Raw genomic sequence first — 11,008 nt, 5'->3', positions numbered from 1 at the left:
TTGTGTATTTTCCTTTTTTTTTTTTTTCCATTGAAAAGTATCCTAGATACTTTTATACTAGATATATCCATGGCAATATATAAAACCTTCCTCAATCTTTCTTATACACTCATAATAATCCACCTAGAGATATATCAGATTTTATTTCATCAATTCATAGAGATAAAATGTGGGTTGTTTTCCAGGTCTCAGTTATTACAAATAAAGCCATAATTAATATTTTGTATATGTGTCATTATGTATTTTTGCTAATGAATCTTAAAGATAGATTGCTAGAGGTAGAATGAGATGCTGCCTATACAATTTTAATATGTAGTGCAAATTCAACTCTATAAGGGTTGTAACATTTGCACTCCATTAGTGATAGTCACTCAAGTGTCTTTTTGTTGTGTATTGGGTGTATTTTAAAATTATGAACTTTGTTGTGTGGAATCTGAAGTTTTAATCCTATCTTGTTCTCACAAGAATTTTACTGTTTCCCTTGAGTCATAAGCCGCTACTCACTCCCTTCCACCTTTGAAGTTCCAAGTATAAAGTTTTCTAAGAGTCAACTTAAACTCCTTTCTTCCTGCAGGCACAAAACACAGAATTCTATTTCAGTTCAAGGTGTAGGCATTTGCCCAAAAGACAAATCCACCATTAAAGTTGGCTTATCCCTCAGTAGTTGCTGCTTCATTTACAGCTTCAGACACTTTGAGGGTGGGAGGGCATTTCCATTGCTTTCTAGAAAGTCTAGAAGAGTGTTAAAATGTATACAGGATCTAGATGTATTTTGAGCAAAGAACTTTAGGGATATCTGGCCTGCCATAGTAACAGAAGTAGAAATTATATTTCTTAAATTTTTTTCATCATTTATTTATTAAAGATTTTAAACTGCTTCTCATTCTCAATCTTCAAATAACATTTTGTTTGTGTTTTACATTGGTCATTTTAAAGCTCCTAGATATATTTATTAATTTTATCTTTTCTAATACATCATGCACTGGGATTTATCTATTGTTTTCTCCTTTTTAATGCAGCCATATTTATTTTCTTATTTAACATTATTTATGTTTATTATAATTGCAAACATTTTTCAGTTGGATACTTATTTCTTTCACATGTTAACTGTTTAGAGCTGACTATTTATTCTGATTATAGATTTAACCCATACATTATTATATGTAATGCTTTTATTGAATTTAATTACTCTAAATAAGTTGCATTGATGAGATTTTTTTAATGTGCATTCTTAATGTGTATAAGTTGTAATGTTTCATACTTTATGTTATTAATTTCAAGTTTTATTTTATTTTGGTCAAAATATGTGACTTGTAGGATTGATTATTCATATGTATTGCATTTTTAGACATGCAAGAGTAATATAATCAAAATTTGGTAATGCTCCAAGGGTAATAGGAACTATACTGTGTCCTCAAAATTCACTGATGTATTAAAACGGCCTTTGTCACTATATGAATAACTCTTCCCCATGTTTGTGGCCTTTGCTTATTGACCTTTGTGGCTAGATGATTACTTACTATGAGTCCATTCTCAGGTCTGTGATCCAGCTGCCAGGGAAGCTGAGGGGGTGGGCTCTCTAAGTCTCAGAACTGAAAATTCTCTACTTAATCTCTTCTTTAGGCATAAGAAAGACTCTGTGCCGGCAGAGAGCTTTTACTGTACAATTAAAATAATTTTTTCTATTTGGTCCAGCTTCCATACCTGGTACATTATGGGCCCATTTTCATCATTGCTTAGTATAAAGCCTTTGAGCTAAATGATTTGCGCCTGGGCTGCTTCCTATTACAGATTATCCCGTTTGGAAAGCCTAATGCAACCTATATGCTAGTGTGCTGTTCCAAGGAAGGTGGCCTATTTTTCCTTAAGCCTGTCTTTCCTTTAGCATGTCTTTAGTGTCATTATTCAAATATATCCGCCAAAAAGAAAATTATAGATTTTAACATCTTGGGCAAATTCTGCTCTGTTTACATCTTGTGGTTAAGAAACCATCTTCTCTGGTAGGACAGTTTTGAGGAGATGTGTCTGTTCCTTTCAATCTGATCCTATATGCACTATATGTAGAAGAAATTCTTAAGTTCTGCCTTTTATGGATGATATTTTCCCTTATGTTTTTCTCTACTTTAGTAGCTGTTTGATCATTTAAGTCAGGATTTCAGAAATAGTAGATGTCACGTCTATAGATGCAGTTTTCTAAGAATCTCCTAGTTTGCTCTTTAGAATTATTGAAAAATGACTTTTTTGTAAGACTAATTGTAGTTGATATTTTAATCCTCCACATCCAAAAATTGGTCTATCAACCTAGAAGGATGATTTGTTTAACTTTGTAAAGATTACAGTAACGAAGATAAGGGTACTGGACCAGGAAATAGGGATAACAGAAATAAGAGAATTACCCCATGAATGATTTACAGTGAGAGGATAAAGAAATCTGCCCCCAGCTTATCCTTAATTACTCGTACCTTCAGAGGTGAGGTGTGAATATTCAAATTAATCGCATTGTCAAATACTTTAGTACCCCACAGCTACTGTAGTTTTTATTACTTTCTTTGACAGGTTGTTTAGTCTTTGACTAATTGGGCTTTTTAATAGATACTCTAAGTCAATTAGCATTTTAAAATCAATGTCTTCCACTAAATTTCTATTTCATATGCTCAGAGAACAATTTTCTAATGTGAAAGCAGGACTGTCATGCAGTGATTTCTCTGTTTCAGGTATTAAACACTAAGGAGCAAAAGTTGTAGGGTGTTTATGTTACAGAATGGTATGGAAAGATACACAGACTTTTCTAATTGTCTTAGTCACCAAGCCAAAATTTATACATAAAAGCTATCAGAAAGTTCTTTCATATTTTTAACCAAAATGATACATTTATATTTATATAACAGATAGGTAACCAGGACTTAGCTCACTATGTAGAATATGGGCTGTAATATATATCTCTTCAATTAATTAACTAATTGAGTCCAAAGAACAGAATTTTGGTAGCACATTGTTTTACTTTTGTAATTTTCTATGTAACATATAGAATCTATCTCTGCCTCAGAATTTATCTTCCACAACAAGCAATAAATCCAACTTCTTCAACTGCAGATATAGTTCTTTGTTTTGACTGCAGGGTATTGAGAAAATCTCTAAATGTCCTTTTAACTTTTCTTAGATTTCTTTGTTTAAAACGATTTGCATAATTTTATAGCAAAATTTGATGTCCGTTTTTCTCTTCAAGGGAATAAAATCTTATTATAATAATAGTCATTTAAACAGAAAGTGTGTGTTGATGGGAATTAAGCTAAAGAAGTCAGTCAGATTTCAGGACCCCAGTAACAGTCCAGCTTTCACACTTTGAGTGATACCCAGTGCAGCTTGCCTAGTGAAAGAAATACTTATTCTAGGTAGCCTGGACTGAATCACAGATGCATCGTTTTCTTGCTATGAGCCCATGGGAATTCAACTTAATCTCACCTACACTCAATTTTCTCATATGTAGACAAGAAGAATAATGAGAATTCCCTCTTAAGTCTGTTGTTGGAATAGTATTACTGGGATTGGCAGATGAATACCAATTTTTTAAAATTCATAATGGCATGAGACCTTTGATAAATTGTACCCTGAGAATGAGCTTGATTGCAAAGCCCTGTTCACAAAAAGGCATAGACAAGCACGCAAAATCATCAATATAATTTCTGTGTAGATGAATTTCAAAATGTACTGGTCACCAAACATGAAATATTTAATAGACATTCTGTTAGAGAATAATGATCTTTATACAACAGAAGTCAAACAGACATGTAGCTAGAATATACTTCATGTAAGAAGATGATATAATTGTTGTAAAAGATAACTATCAGAGAATATACGTAGAAGTATAAAAGACCAGTAATTCTGGAAGAATTTTGAATTCTTGGCCATCGTCTATAAAAGTGCAAAGGCTTTTTGACAAAAGAGAGAGGCCACTTAGAAAACAGCAATATATGGCATGTATGCAGTACTCTTCCCTAAGGATGACTGCCATCTTAGTACTGTGATAATAGAATTGGTTTCATTTGCAACTGATTTTTTAAAAATTTAGAGATATTTTTTCATCCTGAGAATATATCAATTGCTTCTTTGTACTCATTGTTCTAAACCATCTTTCATCACTGCAAAAAAACAAAACAAAACAAAACTGTTTCTATCTCTCACATTTTCTTTGGCTGTTGGAACAACATACAAAACATTATGCTTTCAAAGTCCCCCAGGAATACACCATAATAAAATAAGTATACTTAGAATATATCACTAGTAAATATAAATACTGTGGACAATAGGATAAGAGAGTGGAAATACTGTGGAAAAATTCATTTGAAACATTTTTTACAATCTCTACATCAAATAGGCTCATGAATTTTTTCTGCAAAAATGATACTGTAAAAATATATTAAGATATAGTTAACTTTAAAAAATTCTTGCATTGATCCTTGGAAAAGTCATAGTTGATGCCTAATTAAAATATCCAGTGTATTCCCTGAAAAGAAATGGTCCACATCAGCATTTCTAAATCATGCATCTTACTAATTTTAATACTGAGTTGTTGGTATAGATAATAAATTATGAATATCTCAATTTAAAATATTGAATTTTCTTCTTCTTGTCCTCTCCAAAGATATACCAAGTAAGTATTAGAAAAGCTGCTGGAATGTCTGGGTCATCCATGTTTGTTTCACCTCTGAGCCACTTGATGGGTGGACAGATGGATATATAGCAAATGCCCTGCCTTTTGCATTTTGGCAATCTAATATAGGCAGGAATATGATCATGTCTTCATATTACCATGGCAATAAATATGCTGGGCTCCAACCTCATTCAGTGTAACTCTATGGAAGAATTCCCTCTGAGTACATAGGCTGAAGTTCAGGCCTGCTATTTTTATCACATCAATTACAGTAGGCAGCAGGAAGAAACACTAAATTTTCTGTGAAAATGTTATAGCTTTTTGGCACACAATAGTTCCACATTCTCTGAATGCTAAATAAGTAAATAAATCCATTTATGTATAGTTGCAAGAGCAGTTTCTTTTATGGCTATTGACATATGATTGCATAAACCCTTGGGAGTTTAAAAATCTGGTCTAATTCTCAAAAATATAAAAGTAAGAATAAAAAATAATTTGTTCCACATGCAAGTTCATCTATTCTTCAATGATGGAGCCAATAAATCAGGAAGTACAGCTTCCTCACTTAAAAAATAAGCAAGATTCCAAATTTGCAAAATGTAAGGCCTGGAATCCAGTGCAAAACTGGTCTTTTAATTTCAACCTAATTCTTGTTTTTTTTTTTTTTTTCTTTCTTTCTATTGAACTTTGTTTAATAATTGGTGTCCACGATCCTTGGAATTAGGTTCAGTAACTTATACAGCATAGACCATAAGTAAGATACAACTATGTTTTTAACCATAATATAATATTATGCCCAAGAGGCTTATTTTACAATATTAAAAGTAAGGAAAATTAAAATTATACACACAAATGAACCACTGTAAAGGAATGAAAAATATTTGTGTATTCCCATATATTTTTAAGTAAGATTAACTAGAAAGATACACTTACAATGTTTCTGGGAGTTTAACATGCATAAAATTGCATTTTAGTTCCTCAGAAGGCAGGGAGCAACAAACAAACAGAAACTATATTCAACACCTAACATATGCATGGGATGACAAACAACAAAAAAACAAAACAAAAAAAACAACTAACAAAACTCTAATACATGATGAATATAAACCAAAAAAGTTAAAAACCAAAAATTATCTTATACAATCCATATCAAAAAAAAAAATGAGGGATACAATTAACAGAACTTTATGTCCAAGGATCTGAAACATGGACTGGGTTACTCTACCAAAAGTGAGTTTTCTGCCAGTTGCAATATTCGTGTCTTGCACAACTTGTGCAGAATGCAACAAGATGTATACAGAAGAGACCTCTGTATGCTTTGAAATATAAATTTGGATGACTTGAAAGTTCTCTTACACTCTCCCATACCATGGAAGACTTTACAATGCCAAATCTCGCAAGTTTGCTGTCCATAGAGGACAGTATATGCCTCCCCACCCCCCCAAATACTGCATCGACCTAATGCTAACTCGTCCATATCTATCAATGTTATTACTTTAATTGTCATAATCCGTGGCTCACTACCTGGGATCAATATCCCCCAAAACTGACATTGTACATGGCTCAGATATTGTTAAATGATGATTTGGACTTCCTAATTAGTCATTTCTTTATAAAGGGTGAACATACTTTAAATGGGATGTTTCTTAACTAACACTAAAACCTAGCATAGGGAAAAATACACTTTGAATATGTCGAGTGATGTGGCAATTTCATACAGGAACAACAATGAACCAATATTTCATGGTTCCCTCACAAATAACTTGTAAGTTTTACAGTGAAGAATACTCAACAAGTCTTATATTTAAAACTAAATACAATTATTATATTAATTTTAAATTATCCATTAGAAAAATATAGGCCATAAAATGTATTTAACTTTTTCTACCATTTAACATGTTAAGTTGATTTTTAAAGATCAGCTTAAATTTTAAATACGTATCACTAGATGAAATCATATTTAGCTGTTGAATTTAAATAACCATCTAAACAATTACTAAACATTGGGGAAACGTCTTGTCCCCTCTCCTATTTCTTAAATAATCATTTCTTGATTTAATATAAAACAACTTCAAATTAAATCAGAAAATATTACTGACATTTTTTAACTATATATGATTTTGCTCAAAATAGGTAACCAACTTACAATAAATGGACATTAAAATTTTCAGGAAGATCTTTTCATTTTAAGGACTCTTTCTAGGCAGACTTAAAATCAAATAAATAATAATATTTATTGATTTAATAACTGAATTTTTATAAAGGAACTGAATAATAATACATATTTAGTTATTTTGAATATCCTCCTCAAAAATGTGCAAAACCTCATGGCCCAGTAAAAGTCACTAATACTATTAATTCCTATAAATTTACATATATGTCAAATCCACCGACCCACTTTTCCATAGAAGCAATCACTATGTAAGTTAGATAACATTATGACTTTTTAAAAATTTTTTATCATTTATTTAAAAATTACTGATTGAAAAATAAAATACATATCAAAATATTCAAATATTTTCTTCACTTTGTGCTGGTGATCAATTTCTCAGCTTCCTCTGAATACTTCGTTTCTTTGTCCCTTTCTTTTCAGTTTCCTTTTATCATACTTTCTCTCTAGATTAAAACCTGGAACCTCATGATTCAAATATCTATTGTAGTGACTCAACTGTCTTTATTTCCAACCTGGAATTCTTTCCAGATTCAGGGATAAAATTACTCCAGATTCAGAGATAAAACAAACAAACAAACAAATAAATAAACATATGTATGCACATATCTATATGTGACATCTTCTTTTTGAACTCCTTCATTTGTTTGATGAAAATCACCCCACCTATCCCCTTTCTAAAAAGCCCTTAAATAATCTGAACCCCACCATCTGTTATGGATTACTGCCTTAACCTCTGGATATACTGGCCTACTTTCATTTTACCATGGCAGTCACAGATATCAAACACATTCTAATCTAATGGCTTCTTACTTAAATTTTTATTTTGCCTGTCATAATATTCTCCTGATTTTTGTATGGCTATTTTCTTCTTATCATTCAAATGTCAGCTTAATAGCCATTATCTTGAAGAGTCCATCCTATTCTGCAGCACATGAACCTGATTTAGTTCTCTGCTTAGATACTAATCATTTCTGATGTCATCTCCTATATTTCCATTTTAGGAGTGGGTAGAAGACACGTATTTTCTTTTACCTTGTCTTTACTGAAGTATCTCTAGGACCAATAGGATCAGACGCTCAATAAATATTAGTTGACTAAATTAGCAACTATTATTAATAACTATATTTCAAAGTTCTAATATGGAAAAACCCATTCGGTAGAATTACAGTCTGAATGTTTGTGCCCCCAAAAAATTCATTTCGAAACCTAATAACCAATGTAATAGTATTAGGAACTGGGACCTTTCAGAGATGATTAGGTCATGAAGGGGCTGCCCTTTTGAATGGAATTAGTGCCCTTCTAGAAAGAGGCCCCAGAGAGCTGCCTTGCCCTTTCTGCACATGATGACATGGCAAGGAGTTTCCTATGAACCAGAAGGCAGAACTTCACCAAATACCAAATCTGACAGCACCCTGATCTTGGGCTTCCCAGCCTCCAGAATTATAAAAAATAAATTTCTTTTGTTTATAAGCCACTCAGTTTACGACATTTTGTTATAGCAGCCCAAACAAATGGAGACAGTGTGTTTTCTTTCCAGTTAGCTTATATTGCACACTCAGCTTTAAGCATATCCATTCACTCATTTATTCATTAATTCAATAGATCTTTGTGGGAAGTCTGCCTTTTGTAATGCAAGACAGGTCATTCTAAATTCTCAGGTTTCTAATTGAATCTGAGGATTTGAAATTAAAAACCAAATGTGAATAAATGAATGTATTGCTAGTTTGCTTCCTCTCTTGAAACATTGCACCTTTTTTTCTTCTAATTTCTCTGATTACCCATGTTTTGACTCAATTTCTGGCAGCTAAAGTTGCCCTGAAGGATAGTTTATCTTAAGGTTATGTCCAAGAAACTTTATTCATTAGGAGGCATATTTTTTCTCTTGGAGATTTGACAAGCACAACTAATATGTAAATTATGTGTTTAGCTATGAAATTAAAAAAGTGTGCATGTTTGCTTTCTTTAAAGCAATTATGAAACTTTTCAACAAGATTCTTCATTTCACTACAGACAACTATTTTCATCTGCACATTTTTGTTAAAGTTCTTGCTTATTTAATTCAATTTTTTGATGCATTTTTTTATTTCATAACTTAGATGGTTAGAATACTTCAGAATGTATGGGCACTATTTAACAAAATAGCATAATAGATTTTTTCTAGCAAATCTTGGACTTGAGACAAGTAAGTACTACCCCAACTGCCAATCAGTGGCTTGGAGAATTTATTCAACCATCTGTAGCAAAATCAAAGAGCAAAATAAACAGAATTGAGAATTTATTACTGAGAAAAATCAAGTATGAAAATAGTTTAAATCAATGGTTTTAACATTACATACACCACAGTAAATAAATGTTTCTAGGAAAAGTAATATTCAGAAAAATATCTGTTTGTCTTTTCACTAACTCAAGAAAGCCTGCCTAGTTATAACACAAGACCATGTATAAAATTTCATTTTTCTCTTTATGAAAACTCACTCAGTTTTCATACATAGTCCTTTGAGGAAAACAGAGGGCATGTGACAGTAAACATTGCATAAAGCACAACAGAACATGGATATTTAAAGCACTTATAATCACAGGTAAGGCAAATTGTAAATGAAGAACTTACCTTCGTCACCAGTCATTCTGGCTGTGCATACAAAACAAACAAATCAACCAATTTCTTATGAAACACCAAACAACTTGACATCATTTGTTGATGTTGCTGTTGGTTTTGTTGTTATTTTCTTAATGCAATTGACTCTTTTTGGTCTGAACTGATTTATTCTTTTGCTGCTGTGTAGAAACACTCTTAATGTTGTCTATGGGCATTCAAAGGCATAACAAACAACAAAACTGAGAAGAAAAATGACTGCAGCACAGATTTTAAGAAACATATTTTCCTGCTCACTGATCTCCTTTTACCTTCTGCCCATATGTTTCTGTGTTGCCGTTTTATCTCATCCACACTTATGGAATGCTTTGGCAGGGGAAATGAATTCTGATAAGACAGACTTGGTGAAATTCCAGAAAGTTTTTAAGAAGTTCAGATACCAAACACAGGACTTGTATTGCTGTGTGTTGCAAGGATTTAACCTCCACTTGTCGATTGACTCTGGCTTTTTGATTGTTTATTTGATATGTGTGATTTTATGGGGTATGTTAGTAACACTCAGTGATTCAATTGTGTTTTTACAATTTGAGAGACTTTGACCAAACCATGAGCTCGTTTTTCATGATTTACTACACTTGGATAAATGAAATATTTCTCAATGTATGAGTAAGTTAGGAAAAGTATGTGTCGTGGTGACAAATGCGAGGAGCACATTTTGAGGCCAGATAAAGAGCCGCCATTCCAAGTAGAGTCATGTAATGTCAGTGATAGTGATAGTCCCATTAGCACATTCACCCCTCTGTGGCCACAAGGGGCAATCTTGTCTCATGTATTCTCTTAATATAATGTTTATGCAAATAATTTGCATACATGAATATGTCAGTAAGCTACAACTTTTCAAACTGAATGCAAAATTTGTTATCTCCAATGCCAGGATGCAGATATTTGCATCAGTATATACTCATCTTAAACAGTCCTGGGCAATGAAGAACATGTTCTCTCTGTCTGTTTTAATCCCTCTCTCCCTCACCATCCTGGCAATATCTGTTTCTCTCACTTCCAATTTCACTCTCGCTCAGCCTAGAATTGATCTTGAAAAAATGATGGTTGAAGATCTGGAAGAAGCAACATTCATTTCAAAAAACATTTTTAAAATGCGTACTAGGTGCCAGGCACTATGTCCTTCCATTTAGCTATTAATATTAACCATGCTGGAAATATGAATAGCAATGGAAGACATTTCTCCTTATAAAACCTCACTAATTATGCCACCACTGTGGTCTTCAGTATAAAGCTAAATTGAATGTTGTGAAACTACAAAGGTACATTTAATATTCAATGTCTTTGACATGTTATAAATTTGTTCCATATGAAGGGACCTCATTAGTGTTTTTTTTTCTTATTCTATTTGAGAGTTGGAAGTAAGATAACTATCTCAATAATAAATAACTGGGGATTTGGGATAAACAAATATTTGTTTAATTTTAATCATCTTACTAATTTGATTACTTGATGGACTTTTTTTTTTTTTTTTTTTTTTACCATATTGGATTTCATCTCTTTAACAAATTTGTATGCTGTAATATACCCT

This window comes from Rhinopithecus bieti, unplaced genomic scaffold, assembly GCF_001698545.2.
Source record: "Rhinopithecus bieti isolate Rb0 unplaced genomic scaffold, ASM169854v2 scaffold_28528, whole genome shotgun sequence".
NCBI lineage: Eukaryota > Metazoa > Chordata > Mammalia > Primates > Cercopithecidae > Rhinopithecus > Rhinopithecus bieti.
This window is presented reverse-complemented; position numbering follows the sequence as displayed.